This window comes from Ursus americanus, chromosome 9, assembly GCF_024610735.1.
Source record: "Ursus americanus isolate L20-20 chromosome 9, mUrsAme1.1.p, whole genome shotgun sequence".
NCBI classification, from domain to species: domain Eukaryota; kingdom Metazoa; phylum Chordata; class Mammalia; order Carnivora; family Ursidae; genus Ursus; species Ursus americanus.
The window spans coordinates 60,661,474-60,682,323 of NC_142135.1; the positions used below are offsets into that span (position 1 = coordinate 60,661,474).

The 20,850-nt window shown below is 40.2% G+C and overlaps 1 pseudogene; it reads right to left on the bottom strand.

Annotated features, from left to right (window-relative positions):
- Window positions 1-4,176: 4,176 nt before the first annotated feature.
- Window positions 4,177-4,754, bottom strand: LOC123800483 (proteasome subunit beta type-2 pseudogene; annotated as a pseudogene).
- Window positions 4,755-20,850: the final 16,096 nt, after the last annotated feature.

Consider the following 20,850-nt stretch of genomic DNA (forward strand, 5'->3'; position numbering starts at 1 on the left):
TATTTAAACGTTGGATATGAAGTGAGTGTGTTCTCAGTTTTGAATTGGGGATTTGTTTTCATAGTTAAGCAGGAAGCTATTACCATTCTATGAGATGCAGGGCAACTTATAAGGAGCTGAGATGCTAGGAAATAGAACAGAATCTTCATTTGGTCCTTGGTTTCCAGTGTAGAAGAATGCAGGGAGCTACGTAGTTGTAAGTTTATAAAAGTTTATAATGCCTATTTACCCAACCTTACTTTCCAATGTTTATTTACTAAAATTTCTTTTTTTTTTTTTTTTAAAGATTTTATTTATTTATTTAACACAGATAGAGACAGCCAGCGAGAGAGGGAACACAAGCAGGGGGAGTGGGAGAGGAAGAAGCAGGCTCATAGCGGAAGAGCCTGATGTGGGGCTCGATCCCACAACGCCGGGATCACGCCCTGAGCCGAAGGCAGATGCTTAACCGCTGTGCCACCCAGGCGCCCCTATTTACTAAAATTTCTACCATCTCGGTCATTTTTGTGGTACATTACTTGGTCTAGCGACCAGGGACTTCAGGAAGGACTTTACCACGGCTTCACAGCTTCCCGTTCCAATCAGAGCTCCCAATATGGCATCCCGTCCACTCACTGGCACCATTTCCACCTGTCTACTTGCTTTGTCTTTGTTTGGCAGTGCCATGTGGCTTCGCGTAAATCTCTACCTGACACTTGAGATGATTGTTGTGTTGGGCTCATACCTTTAGCTTTTTCAAAAAGGAGGCACCAGAGTAAAGAGTGACATGGGAAATGAGTGATGATTTGTAAAATGTGATTGCAAGCCCTAAATGTATGATCGGACTGAGACAAGGGGCAAGGCTCAGCTGCCTTGAGTGGAATAAAAAGAAGAAAGGTAGTGGAGAGGAGGCACAGGGCCAGTGAACAGAGAAAAGAATCATGAAAATAGAATTTTACGAAAAAATCATGGTTTACAGTCAATGTTTCATGACTGAAGAGGTATCATTTAAGATTACAGAAAGTTGGGGCCGCTGGGTGGTTCAGTTGCTTGAGCGTCAGACTCTTGATTTTGGCTCAGGTCACGATCTCAGGGTCTTGAGTTAGAGCCTGGCGTTGGGTTCTGGACTCTGTGCTCAGCGTGGAGTCTGCTTGTCCCTCTCCCTCTGCTCCTACCTCCACTTGAGTGCGCTCTCATTTTCTCTCTCAAATAAATAAATAAAAGCTTTAAAATAAATAAACAAAATTACAAAAAGTTCTTTTAACTTTTAGGCCTTATTAGAACTATAGAGAACAAACCAGTGGGTCATCTCATGGAACACTACTTCTTATCTCTCCGAACTCCCACATATTTGTTAGTAATAAAATAAGAAAATGCATCTATCCTGATTATACGATTTATTGATTTTATCTCCTGACATTTTCCAGATAAGAGAGGACTGGGCCATCTGCTCATGAGGCCCAGGTCTTGGTAGCTGTTTGCAGTGGCTGTTGTAAGGGCACTGGCCAGCTCAGCTCTTCCCGACTGACACTTCATTCGCCAGCTGCAGGGAGCATGGGACGCTGATGGCTGTCACCCAAGTCATCCTGTGGGAATGGCCCCAGGCACCTCACTGGAGGGCTCACACCAAATCCTTGCCTTCCTCCCAGGGCTCCTTGCCTCCTCAGCAAGGAGCCCATATCCAGGGAAGGTCCAATCTCTTTGGCTCTATGGGACAACACTGAAGGGCTCCAGCTCCAGAGCGCCATGTGGATTTGGTCCAGGCCTTTGTTGAGATTCTATCACATTTCATTTCCCCTCTCTGTCTGATCTCACTTCCTTCACTGTCCCCATACATGGAAATCCTACAAAACCACCCACACCCAAATCTCTGATTTGGTCTGATTCTCTTGACGTATGCCAGATGAAAATTTGGTCTTACACGGTTTGATGCATTCCTGCTCTGGGGCTGACCTTACCAGTCTGGGCACCTGCGTGGCTGCAGTGGGCCTCAATCCGTAAGCTCCTAACATCACAGCTTTTTGAAAAATATACACTTATATATAATCACCGCTCACAAAGTGTGGCTGTTGTATTAGAAGGGCTTTGTCACAGGCTGTGGCAAAACTAGCTCTTCTCCAATCTTTGGTACATATATGAACTGTATTTACCCAACCTTATGGTGAATTTCACTATGGAGCTTTTGATTGTCTTTCTTGCCAGCAAACCTTAGATCAGACCATGAGAACCACTGTGGTGGAAAGTCCAGGGTAATATGGAACTATCAAAGAATAGGTGTTCCAGGTCTTAATCTTTTTCTTCTAGAATGTTGTTTGAGTGTTATTAAGATTTGTCTAATTCCCCTTCCCATTATCAAGCCTGTAGATTTAAAGGTGTTGGAAGAGGTGGTCTCCACTAAGCCATAAATGATCCGGAAACACTATTCAAATTGTCATAACCAAGAGGGAACATTCAAGAGTTGGGGAAGAAACAAAGAAAATCTGCTCCGAGGTAGATTTTTATATCCACCTAAGCAAAGAACAAGCTCGCAGCACCTTCGCAAAAAATAAAATAAAATAAAATAAATAAAAATAGAATGTAAGCTCTCCTTTCTAATAACATTTACTGCTATAGAGACAAAAAACTAAATAAAAGTAGTATTAATGATAAAACTTAAATTATTAATGATGGGAATTGCTCTACTTATCATCCTTTATTCATTAGAGATTTAAAAAAATCTTTCTTTAGGGGCGCCTGGGTGGCACAGCGGTTAAGCGCCTGCCTTCGGCTCAGGGCGTGATCCTGGCGTTCTGGGATCGAGTCCCACATCAGGCTCCTCCGTTATGAGCCTGCTTCTTCCTCTCCCACTCCCCCTGCTTGTGTTCCCTCTCTCACTGGCTGTCTCTATCTCTGTTGAATAAATAAATGAAATCTTTAAAAAAAAAATAAAAACGTATGCAACTGTTTAAAAAAAAAAATCTTTCTTTAATACCTTTAATGAGATGCTTATAAATTTTTCTTTTGCAAACAATACACATATTATTATTATTTTTTTTTAATAATGATTTTTTATTATATTATGTTAGTCACCATACAGTACATCCCCGGTTTTCGATGTAAGGCTCGATGATTCATTAGTTGACAATACACATATTAAAACATATTTTTTTTCTGTGTCGAGTCCTATATATAAATGTTCAATGGTTTTCAGATTTTGTGATTCTGGAGTGCTCATATATCTCTCCATTTCCCATTTTTCATTCCTTGCACCACTTCTAATCTCCCTGGGCTTTGCCTCTATCAGCTTGCTTAAACAGCTACCTCCTAACCCCATATAAGCCGTTGGACTTAAGTGCAAGACTTTTTCTTATTTTCTTTTATATATCCTAAGTTTTCATGTAAAATCTCTACTCCTCTACCACATAATTTATCATTTTTCAAACTTTGGTTCTCTCTTTTTGGAATTATAACCAGTAGAAGAAACATGAAATTCTAGCAATTTGCCTATACTGGAACATAACTTCTTGTGAATGTCAAAAAAAAAAAAAAAAAAGGTAAAGAAATAAATGAATGTACACTGGTATTTCACAAAGAAGGAATTTTTAAACACATACGGGTTCTTTCTCTGCTTTGTGTGCATATTGTTCATTTTGCGTGAAATACTCTTTCCTATTCTGTCTACCTGGCAAAATAAAAACCGGCTTATATATGAGTACTTTTTTGAAGCTTCCCTCACAGTCTCTGTTTCCTTGGCTCTCTTCATGAACCATCTCTGATTGTGTAGAAGTTATTATGATCGCAGCTACCTCTTACATCACTTATTTATTTTTACTTGTCTTTGGGATTTTACTTGACTCTGGGATTCTTTTTTTTTTTTTAGATTTATTTATTTATTTATTTATTTATTTATTTATTTATTTAACAGAGACAGCCTTCGAGAGAGGGAACACAAGCAGGGGGAGTGGGAGAGGAAGAAGCAGGCTCCTAGCAGAGGAGCCTGATGTGGGGCTCGATCCCAGAACGCCGGGATCACGCCCTGAACCGAAGGCAGACGCTTAACGACTGCGCCACCCAGGCGCCCCTCAGATTCAGCTTCATTGTGAATTAACCATCTATCAAGAATGAACATCAAAAGAATAGAAAAAGATGAAGGAGCCCATCAAAAAAAAAAAAAGTTCCCTGGCAAGTGGGAGGGAGAGCATGAGGTTAAGAGTCCTGTTAGGGAAGGAAATGTCCTGGTCTGCCATTTTTGTCAATGATTCAAACACTGAAGATTCGTAGATTGAAGATGAAGCATTTCTTGAGCTCCTCCGGATATTTCCTAAAAAGTTCCACTGCTCTCTCGCAAGAGATAGTGGGTGTGTAGTACCGATCCAGAATACTGAGAGTCAAAAAGGCACCATAGCCATGGGCTGGCTGCAAAAGGGGCCTTGGCCAATACTGCCAGGTAGTCCATGTAGTAGAGAGCTGGGCCCTCGTGCTCATCGTAGCCGGCCAGGAGGAGGTTAACATGATATGGCGTCCGACTCCGAAGATAGTCACGTGTCGGCGTGGGAAATTAGCTGCTGCTGTGGGAGACCATTCATAATGATTTTGCCCTTTATAAAAGGGCTCATTTTGCTGAATATATTCTGCAAACTGTACTGTGTCTCCAGGCTCTCCAACACAGAGGAGAAAGATTTCTCCATTCCTCTTAAACATCTTGTCATATCGTCCTTCATCTGGACAGCACTGCTAGCGACCACCTGGTTGGAGGCGAGAAGGACTTAGTCGGGGCCCGGGATGAGGTGCTCCATAGTGGCGGGAGGCCAAGAAGACTGAGCGTGGGACTCGCCGGCTTCTCAGCCTCACGAGTGAGACATGACAAGGGACACTTTGATGCTCAAGAATTGCCTGAGGGGATTTGCGTTTATCTTTTTCAGGTGTTAATGCATTCCTGTACCTAGAAGTAGATTTGTGTGTATCATGGCTCTTGTCTGCTCCCGCCTAGCTGTGTAGCATGGCTTGCCTGCTCTTTCAAAGGGAGGATGGACCGCAGCAGGAGAATTAGAAGCTAAGAAACTGACAACACATGCTTGTCTTTCAGTGGGATTCTAATCCCTTAAAAAACAAACCTGGGCTTCATCCTTATGATAATTCTCTACATGAGCCATGGGCCACAAGGTGCAATCCTACAACCCTCTTTAGTTTTGATGAGACAGCGCCATGTGTTCCATGGCAAGATTCAGGAGAGTCTTGCTTGGCTGTTAAATGTATTCTAACTAAATGATAGAATTTTATAACTGAAAACAATGTTTATATCATTAAACTGACTTTCTCATTTGATAAATGAGTAACCAGAAATCTAAAACTGTTTAATGACTGGCATGAGATTGTAGAAATGGAACCAAGTTCGGTGCTCTTCCCACTATACCAAGCTGACTTTATCATGTAAGCTTTTATTTCCCTTTAAACACTGACAAAGGCTATATTCTTTAGAAGCTAGTATCTGAATTTATTATTCCGATTATGGTCAACATTTTACTTTCCCCCTATGTAGGCAGAACAATGCCACCTGAAGATGTCCATACTCAAATCCTTAGAATCTGCAATTGTTACCTTATAAGGCCAAAGCATCTTTGCAGATGGAATTAAAGTTATAAACCTTAAGATACAGAGCTTATTGGGTGGACCCAATGTTATCCATCACACGGGCCTTTAAAAATGTAAAAGAAGGGCAGAAGAGTAAGTCTGAGAGATGAGATAGAAAAGGAGAAACGAGACATTTGAAACCCCAGAAGGGTACCATTGCCGGCTTTGCAGATGAAGGGAGAAAGCCACGAGCTAAGGTATGCAGGTGGTCTCTAGAAGTTTGTAAAGGCAAGGAAACAGATTCTCCTGCAAGCCTCTAGAAAGAACACAGCCCTGCTAACATGTGAGGCATGAAGCAAAGAAACCAACCAAGCCCACAAACTTCTGGCCACCAACCTTGTCGCAATTTGTTAGAAGAGTAATAAAAAAATAATACGTTCTTCCCCATTCCCTTCATCTTCTTCATTTCCACAATCTCTTTATAATCACCATTCCCATTATCAATTGTCATCATTACCACTGTTGCTCCCTTTTATTGAGTGCCCCTTAAATAGGAGGCTCTGGGCTTAGTGCTTCAAATTCATTGTCTCTGATCTTGACAACAATCCTAGCAGGTAGACGTTATGAGCTCTTCTTGACAAATGAGGTGACTGCGTCAAACAATTTGTCATAGGCCACAAAGATAAGAAGTATAGGATCCCAGAGAGCTAGCTCTGGATGAGAAATTATTTCAATTTCATAGGTGGGCAAAAGCAATAATACTGTATTATTTATTTCCAATATAATTTCCTTATGAAAGAAAAAGACTAAAAAAAATCTTTTAAATTGATAAAGTCATGCGTGGGCAAGTGATTGTCAGCAGGGTTTAGCAGTAGAGAAAGATAAAGTATGTATTTATAGACAAGAAATTTAAGAAATGTTTTAGCCACAGATATCCAAAGGAACATAGCATTTTGCGAGACCGTATTGTGTTGGAGTCCACAACAAGCCTGGAGATGATTAAGATTACCTCCTGTGATTTTGCAGGAAGCTTTTGCTGCTTAAATGCAGAGATTTTCTAATCTCTTCATTAACTGATCTAGTATTAAGTTCAAATTACCTAAGCACTGCTATGTGTTTACACCATCCGAATTAATTGGCTGAAAATATGCATTCTGGTCTTGGAGTGTGGAAATTATTAAAAATATGCAGGGACTAGGTGCTTACCAAACACCATTTGCTGATCTATTCTAAATCTGTAGATTGCAGGGAGGCCTGCAGGCTGCGTGAGTCTGTGCTGCCACATTATGGCATCAGGTGTGACGTGCCAGTTGGAACCTAGGAACGCAGGCAGTGTTGGGGAGCTTTGAAAGGGGACCTAGTGAACATTCTAGAAATCAGGGAAAGTGTTAGAGGGAGAAAACAAAAGATAGAAAAAAGGCTCATAGAAACACACACACACATAGAAACACACACACACACAGAGTGTTAGAACAAATCTAGGGAAAAAATAGAATAAAGGGTATGGAGGTTAGGATGAGTTAGGCTAAAAGCCAAAGACATTTTAGGGTAGTTTTATTTTATGCCCCACCCCATTTTTAAAGCATGCAGTCCTTACTTCATGCAAAAATATCAAGCCAACAGCTAACTAACGTTTATTGAGCATTTACTAGCAGAAAGGCTTAATTGCCTGACCATTAGTTGACACCATTGTGAGCAAAACAGCTGGGATCTGGTTTTAATTGTTCCCTGACACCTGTTTATTTTCAACTGCTACACTGCAATTTTGAACACATGCAGAATGTATACTTGTGTCTGGTCAAGATGATTAAAGACTTTCATTTATGTCCTGACATCCTGAGTCTAGGCCCATGAAGAACTCAAGAAGGAAGGGAACATAGGGTCAGGCTCTTACTACCCTGGACAAGACGGTCACCTCCTTCTCTCAGATTTCTCTTGGAAATTCAGACATCCTGTTTTTTAACGTCTACATAAAATGGAGAGAAAAGCAGGGTAGAGGAGACTAAGAGTTGCCACAAATATCCATTCTTTCATTTATCTTTAGCAATACAACATCCAATGTTAATCTGGATGTCAACGTTCATAGCATTTTAGCTTTTGTAGCCCCCCTTGCTGCTAGGTTTATGTGATTTATGTGATTATGCCTGAGACAATGAAACAAAGAGGAAAGTTGTGTGGAACTTCTAAGAAGGCTTTTAGAGGGAGCTAGAACATTGGAAGGAATACCACTTTTGTCCTTCTGCCATTACTTTTTCCTGCTGCCCGGAGCAGGTGGGGTGACTGGAGCTCTAGCAGCCATTTTGTACCATGAGGCAACCTTGAGGATGAAACCCAGAAATAGGATGTTGGAGCAAAAGGCTAGGTGACTCCCTTGCTACTGGGCTTTCTACCCCTTGACTCGAGAGGAATAGATTTGATGATCACTGAGACAGTGATAAAAAAGTCAAGATAATATAATCTAACTGAGGACAATAGCTGCATGAACCTGAGTCCTCATAAAAGCAGACAGGACTGGACATGTAGGAGATTTACTGTAGTAAAAGTCAAGGTCTGTGAAGAAAAAAAAAAGAGGGAAGGGGGAAGAAGCCCTGGAAAGAGAGAGGGAAAGAGCCGGGGCAAACAGAGTCTCACTCTGCCGGGCAGTTCTACAAAGATTTTGGCCAGACCAAAGCTGTCCATCTGGGAAGCCCTGCTTCCCTCAAGCACGGGCCTTCCCCAGTATCCCTTACAGGCACGGGCCTGCGGTGTATCCCAGTATTTGGCTTGGAGCAGCGAGTGCGGTGGTAGGTTCAGAGCACAGAAACTAGGCATTTGTGTCATACTTTCCACAGAACTGGTGCATTTTCATGGCCACCGGAATGGTTCAGTTTTGATGATGTCTGTTTATGTGTAGACTCCTCTTCCTCAAAAATATTCTTAGAGACAGGAGTGGTGGCAAACTGCCCAAAAACATTTTAATTGGGACAAACCCAGAAACGGTGTCTTGGTGGCATCCTGTTACTAGTGTTCCTCAATGGTTGGGGTACCTGTTGTAGGCGGAATCCATTTTGGAGTAAGAAAGCACACTTCTGTGGTTTCTCCTAGTTTGGAAACTAAATAGGAACTCTTAACATAGATTCAGCCATAGCCAGTCCAAGGCTGGATGGTCTCACTCCTGCTACATCGAAGTCTGCCCAAGGCCGCAATTCAGAACTACCACTAAAAGCAACACACTGCCAAAAACGTCAGATCCATGAATGCACTACAAAGGCTATAAATGGAAAATGTGCTTTTCCTATTGACTTGCTTGTATAAATAGCTTAGAGATGTTTTCCAAGTGCAAATCCCTAACACTTTAAAATTTTTACTTCACCCAGTGGAAAGAAAATACTCATTAATGGAACCACAAACCTCAGCTTTTTGGCAGGAATTTTCAGCTCATTACATGGTAATTAATAGTAATCTATATGCTAAAAGAGTAAAAAAAATAACCTTTTTTCTTTGTTCCAATTTTTATATTGCTGTTCTGCCAGACAGCCAATAAAGCTAAAACAGAATCCTTTGTGTTTTTTTTTTTAAGAGGCTATAATGCAAATGAAAAAATTCATGCTTAGGCTGAAGAGATCTATACATTTTTAAGATCTTGACAAAATTTTAAATTTATTCATTTGAAAGAGAAAGAGAGAAAGAAAGAAAGCACATGTCGGGAGAGGGGCATATGGAGAGGGACAAGCCAACTCCCCATTGAGAACAGAGATCATGACCTGAGCTAAAGTCAGACACTTAACCACCGGAGCTACCCAGGTGCCCTGGTTATTATTTTTTAAATTACTAATGTCTCTACAATACATTGCAACAACTCTAGACCCAACAAATAATAAAAATAATGCCAATAGTAGCAGGAATCCAAAGTCTCTTTAAATGTACTTTTTAGATATGGCTTTATCTGGATTAGATTAATTAATCATGTGATCTCATGGGTTACATTTCATATGCTATCTGGTATCAGATATGTCAAGCTCATTATGAAATTTAAAAGCATTGTCTCTAATGATTATTCTAAACTAAGCCACACAGAATAAATAAGAGAAAAATAGCCTGTATCTTAAAAAATGTGAAATACAGAATGATTTGTTTTCATTTCTGCACTCATATTTTTGTTTTTTTGAAAAGCTGTAATAGCTTAGAAGAGAAGAGAGAAGAGATATCTCAGGAATAACTTGATTCTTGAGATCTCAGGAAATAACACTGGTGATGACGACAGTGATGAATAAGAAAATGATTAAGTAAGTAAACAGAATATAATGATAGACAGGAGGAGGATTGGTTGGGAAGGAAATAAGCTTTAAACAGTACTATGAATGTGGTATTGGGCATTGAGTTTATTGTGAATTTAAATTTTGTAGATTTGAAATGATATGATAAGCATATTAAATTTTCATTTTATGCAAAATTGAAATGATATTAATCTTCCCAAATTAAAAATTATTCAAAATATTGTGTATCTACAAAGGTTAAGAGGGTGGTAAAATGAGTTTTTGCTATTGACACGCTGTCTGGAAACAAAAATGCACGCCATCCTTTGTTAAGATTAAATTTGTTACTGTGAGAAATTTGAGTTATGCCAAGTCTTCAGAAATATGTCTCCTTCAGGCATTGTATTGTGACTGCTATCCACTGGGTTTGGGGTATGCCTACCTGAAACACAGTTATGCCCAGTGTGGGTCCCTAAGTCCAGTGAGGGAGATGAAGAAGTACATAGATGAGCTGAATAACGTAAAATATGAAATGACTGAGGCATGCACAGACTGCCTCCAAAGTACAGAGAAGGGATACCTGATCTAACTTTAAAGGCAGGTAAGTTGTCCTAAAGCCCCTGGCGCCTGAGTTGATTCATATACAGGAGTGGAATTTAGCTTGAAAAATTGTTGACTAGATGTTCAGTAGATTGTGGAAGGAATAACAAAATTCAGGCAGAGAGAATACGATATGCAAAGTCCTGGACACACAGAAGCCTTTTGGTTGGTTTGGAACACAATGTGTAACAAGGCTAAAGAGGCAATTGGCAGCTGTATTATTCAGAGTTATGCTAAGGCATGTGAAGAAAGTAGAGATATTAGCACTTAATTCACAAACTTTAAGTGGCAGAATGACATAGCCAAATTCTATTTTATAAAAATTATTCTAAAGGCAATATGGAAAATGATTGGCAGAAAGCAGAGCAGAGGTAATATGAAACGTGATGAAGTTCAAGACTGAGGCAGTAGAAGTGGGAAAGAAAAAAGGAATTAAATTGGGTGATCTTTATGCAAAAAATGAGTAAGTTTTGGTTAACAGATTAATTTGGAGTGGGGGCAGGAAGTGCTGGGGATGATGATGAATGTATGGATACACAGAGGTAGAATAAGGGGAACTGAGTTACCCGTTGGATATGTGTGCTAAAGACGGAGAGGGATTCACTGTAATCAGTAAGTTTTTGCCCGGAGTAGTGTGCAGCAAAGGATTAACTCCACAGATCTGACTTGCCCAAACCCTGCGTACTTCAAAGGAAAGTTTAGCTCTTGTACATCTTCTGAAAGATAACCTCTAAGCCCTTGGAATATCTTGCCTGTTAAGAGTATCTTTGTTTAGCTGAGGCCTTGGGTCATGCTAGATAGTTTATGCTAACAATGTGATTTATGATGGGGGCCTAGGGACATGCAGTATCAGCATCAAGAACAAGACAAGAGTGCCCACTCTTCAGCACTCCTATTCAACATAGGACTAGAAATCCTAACTAGAGCAATCAGGCAAGAAAAAGAAATAAAAGGCATCAGAATTGAAAAGTGAGAAGTAAAATTGTCCTTATTTGCAGATGACATAATTTTATATATAGAAAATCCTAAAGACTCAAAAAACTGTAAGATCTAACCAAAGAATTCACTAAATTGAAGGATACGAAATTAACATACAAAAATCAGTAATGTTGCTATACACTAAAAACGAATTTTCTGAAAAAGAAATAAAGAAATTGATTCCATTTACAATAGCATCAAAAACAATAAAGTACTTAGGAAGAAATTTCATTAAGGAAGTGAAATATTTCTACTCTGAAAACTATGAGACATTGATGAAAGAAATTGAAGATTTCCATTGCCAAACAAATTGAAATGTATCCTTTGTTCATGGATTAGAATAATTAATATTGTTAAAGTGTCATTACTAACAAAGCCATTATAGATTTAATGAAATTCCAGTCAAGTTTCCAATGACATCTGTTATAGAGGTAGAAAAAACACTCTTAAAATTTATATAAAACCATATGACTCCATTCTGAGATAGAAGAACAAAATAGGAAGACCCCATACTTCCTGATTTCAAGCTATCCTCTAAAGCTATAGTCATCAAAATAGTGTGTTACTGGCATAAAAAAAAAGACATATAGACCAGTGAAATAGAATTAAAAGCCCAGAAATAAAACCAAGCATATACAGTCAATTAAAATTTGACAAGGGATCCAAGAATACTCAATAGACAAAAGACAATCTCTTCCATAAGTGCCGCTGGGATAATTGGATATTAATATGTGAAAGAATGAAAGTGGTTCCATATCTTATACCACTTACAAAAGCTAACTCAAAATTGATTAAAGAGTTAAATTAAGACCTGAAACCATGAAACCCCCAAAAGAAAACAGAAACAAAGCTCCTGGACATGAATCTTGGTGATGATTTTTTGGGTATGACATCTAAAGAACAAACAACAAAACAAAAAAATAAACAAGTGGGACTACATCAAACCAAAAAGCTTCTGCACAGCAAAAGAAAACATCAACAAAGTGAAAAGAAAATCTATGGAATGGGAAAAATATTTGCAAACCATATATTTAATAAGAGGTTGTTGACATCTAAAATGTATAAAGAACTCCTACACCTCAGGAACAAACAACCCCCCAAAACCCAAATAACTCAATTAAAAAATGGGCAAAGGACCTGAATAGACATTTCTCCAAAGAAGACAGATGAAAGGCCAAAAAGTACATGAAAAAATGTACAACATCACTAGTCATTAGGGAAATGCACATTGAAACCACAGTAAGATATCGCCTCACACCTGTTAGAATGGCCACCATCCAAAAGAGAAGCGATAAGAAATATCTCTTGGATGTGGAGAAGAGGGAACCCTTGTGCACTATCGGTGGGATTGTATTGTAAACTGATTCAGCCGATATGGAAAACAGTATTGAGGGTTCTCAAGAACTTAGAAACAGAACTATCATATGATCCAGTAATTTCACTTCTGAGACTATAACCAAAACAAAAACACTAACTCAAAAAGATATCTGCCCCATGTTCATAGCAGGATTATTTACAATAAGCAAGACATGGAAACAACCTAAATGTCCACTGATGGATGAAAGGATGAAGAGATGTGGTGTATATATACAATGAAACGGTACCCAACAATAAAATGAGGAAATCTTACTATTTGTGATAACATGGTTGAATCTTGAAAGCATTATGCTAAGTGAAATAAGTCAGAGAAAAAGAAATAATGTATGATCTCACTTATGTGAGATGAGTAGAATCTGAAAAAAACAAAACAAACTCATAGAAAAAGAGATCAGACTTGTGGTTACCAGACGCAAAGGGTGAGGGAGGGAGGATGGGGGGAAGGTGGTCAAAAGTTGCGAACTTCCAGTTAGAAGATAAAGAGGCACTAGGGATATAACGTAGAATATGAGACGACTGCAGCTAACACTGCTGTAGGATATGTAGAAAAGTTGTTAAGAGAGAAGATTCTAGGGGCACCTGGGTGGCTCAGTCAGTTAAGTGTCCAACTCTTGGTTTCAGCTCAGATCATGATCTCGGGGTCATGAGATCAAGCCCTGCGCCAAGCTCTGTGCTCAGCCGGCAGTCTGCAGGAGATTCTCTCTCTCCCTCTCCCCTGGACCTTCCCTCTGCTCTCTCTCTCTCTCTCTCTCAAATAATAAATAAATAATCTTAAAAAAAAAAAAAAGAATAAATCCTAAGAGGTCTCATCTCAAGGAAATGTGTTCTCTTTTTCCTTTTTTTCTTTTTATTGTATCTGTATGAGGAGGTGAAAGTTAGCTGAATCCGTTGGGGCAGTCGCATACCAACATATGCAAATTAAACCATCAGGCTGTACGCCTTAAACTTATACAGTGATGTATGTCAATTATTTCTCAATGAAACTGGGAAAAAACCATGGAATAGAGGAGACAGAACTAAGTCAGCGCTCAGAATCTGGGAACCATAACTATAGAGATGTTATTTAAATCCATGGGTAAGAATATGATTAACTCTGGAAATGAGAAAAGAGCTAAAGAGAGAATTTTGGGAAACCCTGATCTTCAGTGGGAAGAGAAGACACCATCTTAGAACCGAGAAGAAATCAAGAACTCGGTGGTATCTCAAAAGCCAAGCGGAAGGAATATTCCAAACAGGAGCGATCGTCTAACCATATCAAAAATCACAGGAAGATCGAGTAATACCAAGAGTGAAGCACATTACCTGGGTTTTAAGATGACGGTGTTGATACCGCCATCTCCACTTGATGGATGAACAGAGGTTCAACGTTTCCTGATAACTTGGCAAGTGCACAGACTGGCAGAGGGTAGATTTGAATTTAGGACTGGGTGACAGCCCATGCTGCTCCCGCTAACTTCCGCTACTGTCCAGTGCCATGGCGAGACACGGACCTCTCTGCAGACCAGATCTGAGTCTCACTTCCTCTTCCGGGTGTCACTCCGGCCTTCTTTCTGGACGAAGCCTTCTCTAACCACTCTCTGTAGCATACATACTGCTGCACATCGACTTTGTAAGGAGGTTTGCTAGCTCTCCAAGTGAGTTTTAAGCTCTCCAAGGCAGAGAATTATATTTCAAAGTGTAGCTATACCAGGCTATGAGTTGTGACAGAATTTCAAGATTCCTATTCTCATGATGTTGCTTTAGATATTAAAAAAGGGAAATCCATCCCAGGGGATTTATATTCTAAGGACTATAGAAAGGAAAGTGTGTGTGTGTGTGTGTGTGTGTGTGTGTGTATAGTAAATATAGTAAAGGAAAAAAAACACATCAGTCTACAGGGGTTTTACTATGGATCCCATCCATGGATTATAACATTTGTTTTTCTTCTTTCAGACATGAGTGGGAAATGGTAGAGCTAGACAGCACAAGAGGTAAGGAAGTGAATAGAGAGCTAAAAGCTCACTTCTTTCCTCTGGAGGAGGTGGTCAGCGGTAGGGGAGGGGGAGGAGTTTATAGGAAGTTAATGTGAGGAAGGGTCACTGAATGGTCAAGGTGGGACATTGGAAAAACAAGTAGATGAAAATAAGAAAAGACGGTGGTGAAGTTAATAATTGTTGCCTGCCAGAGAAGTAGGGAAATTGGTTCCTGGGAAATAAAAAAGTTATTTTTCCAAGTTAATTTTGTTTATTGCTGGGAACCCTGTGTGTTTGCAGACTGAGTTCGTGAGGCTCCTTATGTTAGTAATGAAGGCACTTGCTCAGAAGTGGTTCCTAGGATTCAAGATAATCCCTGTTGTTGCTGACCTATTTTTTCGCATTTCTCACAGGCTGAGTTTTGAAGTTTTGAATGCATCCAGAGAAAATGGGGAAGGGGGAAATTTAGTCTCGGTATGTTACCTGCAGATTAAATGTGTTTTGTATTTTCTACTTATCACCATTTTTACTGAATCCCTATATTACAAATGCCTACAATGTGGTGGTGTTTGTAGAGTGAAACATGATTATTTTCTTTAAACATTTCTTTCCAGCAAGTTCTGGGAAGGAAAAAGAATCGTTTCCTAAAGCCAGTGACTCGGCTTCAGTAAAATCACTATTTATAGATGCAAATATGAGAAGCTGATATTCACACATACTGATCCATTCAAGGTGTATTCTCTCCTCAAGATATTTATAGTGACTTGGGCAAAAATGAAGGGATTTGAATGCGTTAAAGTTTCAGAAATCCTCTGCAATTTCTTTTTTTTTTTTTAAAGATTTTATTTATTTATTGGACAGAGGTAGAGACAGCCAGCGAGAGAGGGAACACAAGCAGGGGGAGTGGGAGAGGAAGAAGCAGGCTCCCAGTGGAGGAGCCTGACGTGGGGCTCGATCCCACAACACCGGGATCACGCCCTGAGCCGAAGGCAGACGCTTAACAACCGAGCCACCCAGGCGCCCCTCCTCTGCAATTTCTTATGCAAATACTTGAGTAACTTTTAACTGAATCACCAATGATTTCCTGGAAGTGGGAGTTCTTATCCCTGAAACCATTTGTTGGTATGAATTCTTACCATTACCAATTATTCTGTGATTTTAGGAGATGGATTAGGTTGAAGTTTCTCAGAAGATACTAAAATCATTAATTTACAAGGAAATTCTTTGGTAAACTTTCAATGCAGAGTAAAAGAGATGTAACCAAAATCAGTTTCAAGTTTGCAAAAAATTTCTAGAGAAAATTTCTTTTGAAGTTTATTCCTAAAGATGCCGTGGAATATGATATAATTGCATGGACAAGTGAAAACTCAAATGTAACGGTTTTTCTTCAAGATGTTATTGCTTAGTGAAATTGGCACGCCATGAAAACCCTTCTGAGTAAAAATGTTTGAACATATTATAAACTCTTAGAATTATTTATTCTAACCATCTTACCTTACAGGTGAGGAACCTGAGGCCCCAAAGCTAAGAACGTTATCCTGGATCATGTAGCAAAGTGCCTAGAAAACTAGGGACCTCAGCTCCCAAACTAGAGGTCTTCTAGTTAATTAATTGAAACCTCCATGTTCCTCAGGAGATTGGGAATTCTTCCCAGCTTGAAAGGCACCATTTTTCCATCATCTGAGAGAAGCTTTTTTACTGAAATTGGCAAAATCATTTAGCTTCTTGGACTGCCTGGGAAACACAGTGTGAATTTTGATCTTTAAACATTTACTTGGTTTCCCTGGGAAAGGGGAAAAAATGACTTAGCCTTATGTGTTTGGCCTCCGTAGCTGTGGGTATGAATTTAACTCCACAATATGGGGTAAAAGATATATCATCTTATCTCTCAATAAAATGAAATTTAATTTGTTTCAAGCCCCTTCCTCTTGGGCTGGCAAGAAACTAAATATTAGTCATTATTGTAATAGTCTTCCCCGTTGGTGAGAGTCGAGTGAAGGTTTGAAGCATCTTAAGAAATGCAGAACATTCACAGAAGTTCCCTTGATTCTAACCTTCCAAACCTTTCTTGGTCCTTGAGAAGTAGTATACCAGGGTCTTTTAGGGAGCAAATATCCTAGAGCCAGGCTGCTAGACTTTGAATTTCAGCTCACATCTGGTTTTTTTTTTTTTTAAGATGTACTTATTTATTTATTTGAGAAAGAGAGAGAGCACACACGCACATTGGGGGGTGGGGCACGGGCAGAGGGAAATGGAGAGGGAGAGAGAAACTCTAAGCAGACTCCATGCTGAGTGGGAAGCCCAACGTGGGGCTCAATGTCATGACCCTGAGATCATGACCTGAGCTGAAACCAAGAGTCGGATGCCTAACTGTCACGCCACCCAGGCGCCCCTCAGCTCACATCTTCATAGCAGTTTTAATGGGTTGAATGATGGCCTCCAAAATGATATGTCCGTGTCTTAATACCCCAACCCTGTGAATGTCACCTTACTTAGAAAACAGTCTCTGCAGGTATCATTAAGCTAAAGATCTTGAGATGAGATCACCCGGACCTAATCCAGTGACAAGTGTCCTTGGAAGAGAAGACACAGCCCGAGGAGAAGGCCTTGTGAAGGCAGAGGCAGAGATTGGAATGATGTGGCCACAAGCCATGGAACTCCTAGGAGCCACCAGAAGCTGGAAGCGGTGAGGCAGGATTCTTCCACAGAGACTTTGGAGGGAGCCTAGCCCTGCCGACACCTTGATTTCATACTTCCGGAGCTGTGCTGTGACAGAGTTAATTTCTGTTGTTTTAAGCCCCCAAATTTGTGGTAATTTGTTACAGCAGCCACAGAAAACTAACACGGGATGGGGGGGTAAATGTGGGCAAGTCAAGTACCTTCTCCATCAGCTTCCTTATGTCTATTATGAGATACAGTATTAGTACTTACCCTATATGTTGTTATGAGCATAAATGAGTGAGTCCACTGCTTAGAATAATACCCCAGAACATAAAGAGCCCAGTAAGCATTCAGTCTTGTGTTGGTCCGTGCTGATCACTAATGATAAGCTCATTTTCCAAGGTTGCATGGACTTTTGAGGACCTGCTGGTCTGCTTCTGCTGTGCAAAACTTGAGGAAAATGTGGTTTATGGGCTGCAGGGCTCTATCACCCTGAACCCACTCTCCCTAGGTGCTTCCTACAGCCCTCCCCATCTGAATAGGTGGGATCTTCTGCGGTAACATGAGAGAGCAAGTAGCAGGTTGGAGCTAGAAAATTGACATCATGTTCCCTTGTATGCTAAACAGCATAATGCTTATCTTTCTTTCCTGGGGAAAAAATGTTAGCATCCATCAGTGTTGTCTTAACCAACTGACCATAGTATACATTTTTAAATAACAAAGTAGCCAGAGGGGCCTGGGTGCCTCAGTCCCTTCAGCATCTGACTTTTGATTTCGGCTCAGGTCATGATCTCAGTGTCATGGGATTGAGCCCTGTGTCGGGCTCTGCGCTCAGAGCAGAGTCCGCTGGAGATTCTTTCTCTCCCTCTGCCCCTCCCCCCTCTTCCCCCTTAACAAACAAACAAACAAACAAACAAATAAATAAAATCTTTAAAAAAACAGCAAAGTAGCCGGTTCCCTCTAAAACTTGGTACTATTTTTGCTTCTGATGGAAAGGCTAGTTTCTTTCTAATTTGTCTTGCTGTTCTGGATGGCTTATTTAAATTGCAACTCAATTGAGGTCAGTGGCTATATCATGCATCTTTGTACACCCTGCTCTATGCCTTGCACATGGTGGGTACAAACAATATGCAGTATACAATTGGCTATGGAGCTATTAAATTGTAATGCTTCTGAGCTGAAAGGCATAAAAATTTCCAGAGCACTCAAAAGGAGGCTGATTTTTTCCCCTGGACCCCAAAACAGAAAGTACCCTTATCATTAAACACACACACACACACACACACACACACACACCCTATAAAAAGAAAGTTTTAAAAAAACTTCTCTGTTGACCACTTAAGTCACCACCAACCCTGCAAGACACTGATTTTACTTATCCACGTCTTCCTTCTGCTTACAAGGTTCCTCTCCTTCTTGGCCACTTAGAAAACTCCCATTCAACCTCCATGTCCCCAATCAAAGGTCACTTCCTCAAGAAAGTCTTCTTAGATGTTTCTACTATTGATTCTTGTCCCCGCCACAATGATGGCACTTGTCTCATGGAATTATAACCCCTTGCATTTCTGTCTTCTAGGCTGCATTCTTCTAGAGGGTACTCGGCCTTTTCCATTTCTGTTCTACTAGGATAGACCATAGTGCTTGGGTGCAGACTTGCTCAGTGTTTATTGATTGGCAGTGTGACTACATCAGTGAATGCATAGACGTACAGTGTTCAAACGGGGCTTGTAAGGCCTGCTGATCCATCAGTAGCCCTATGACACATTGGATCAGAGTTGGGGAGATGTCTTCATTGCTGTGACCATCTTAGTTCAGTGGACTCCTCTTACTTTCGTGAAACGGTCGGGCTTTGTTAGCACTGTTTGAATTACCAGTAGCTCATCTTCTCCTTGAAACTCTTCCATTGTTGTGTGACATGGTGGGATCCTCTGATTCTGCTAATTTACTTTACTGACTATTACATTTCTATACCCCTGTTCAAGCACCTTCGACTGATTCCTTATTCTTCCAGATACTGTTCCAATCCTTCCATTGTACTGAGTACAAGAATAGGAGCAAGAGACCTTCTAAGGAGCCAAAGAAAGATAATAGTGCTTTGGACTAGGCAGCGGCAGTGGGAAGGAAGAGAAGTGGAACTCTTTGTTATATATTGTAGAGGTGGGGCTGGGAGAGCTTGCCGAAGGATTAGGTATGAAAGAAAGAAAACAATTATGGGAAATTCCTAGGTTTTGGTCTGGGCAACTGAGAGGAAAGTGATACTATTTAATGAGCTGAGGAAGACAAAGAGAGTTTTTAAAAATTATTTTAATGTGTGTGTGTGTGTGTGTGTGTGTGTGTGCATGTGTGTGTTGTGAGGTTGAAAATCAAAAGTTCTCTTTTGGACAAGTTAACTTTGAAATGCATAATAAATTTGACATTAGAGATGTCAGGTTGGCAAGGGAAGACACCAGTTTGGATCTCAGGTACGATCTCCGGGGTGAAATACTGAGTTTTGGATTCACCAGCACACACATCATCTTCGGCCTGGGCATGTCTGAGATCACCTGGGGAAGGAATGTGGACAGAGAGGAGGCAGTCCCTGGGCTAAGCCCTGGATAAGTTCCAATGCCATATTATCAGTTGTTTCTAATACATTTCTTTTGTATTAGTAATCACTTCCAAAAACCTGAAACTTTTATTTTATAAGATTCCCAGTCTCAGAGAGTTCAAAAGAATTATACATTCCATATAATTTAGTGCTGCTTATTTTGCAAAAAAAAAAAAAAAAATTTCCGCTAAGATGTGCAGTTATTCTTGCCATTTCTTTATGAGAGGCCTTAACTTCTTAAGAGACCTGTAATTTTCCTTTTAATTTCTGATGTGAAGAGTCTGTCAATAGATCTTAATCTGTTAATTACTGAAGCTTTATACTGGTTTCAACTTGCTAAAAAAACATTTAAATTTGATGCCATTACTGGAAATGTGTTATATGTCTTTTTACGCTTCTCTGTTCTCGAAGCACACAGTAACCAAAGTTTCTTATTCAGAGAAGAGCACAAATTTGATAAAACAAGGTATGATTTGGATTTTCAACCCACTCTCAACATCCCCCTAAGAGCTGGCATGGTATGGGGCGCCTGGGTGGCACAGCGGTTAAGCGTCTGCCTTCGGCTCAGGGCGTGATCCCGGCGATCTGGGATCGAGTCCCACATCAGGCTCTTCTGCTATGAGCCTGCTTCTTCCTCTCCCACTCCCCTGCTTGTGTTCCCTCTCTCGCTGGCTGTCTCTATCTCTGTCAAATAAATAAAATCTTTAAAAAAAAAAAAAAAAAGAGCTGGCATGGTAGGGCATGGTAGGCCCCAGCCTTCTCAACGCCACACTGACTTCTTGTTGAGATGGGAGGAATGGAGTTTATAAACAATTGGCCAAATACTACAATGCTCTTATACACATTTGTTTGACAGAGACCCTCCAGGGAAAACACACACACACACAACACGTGCACAAATGGTTAAGTGCTCTCTGTTTCCCATGCCTGT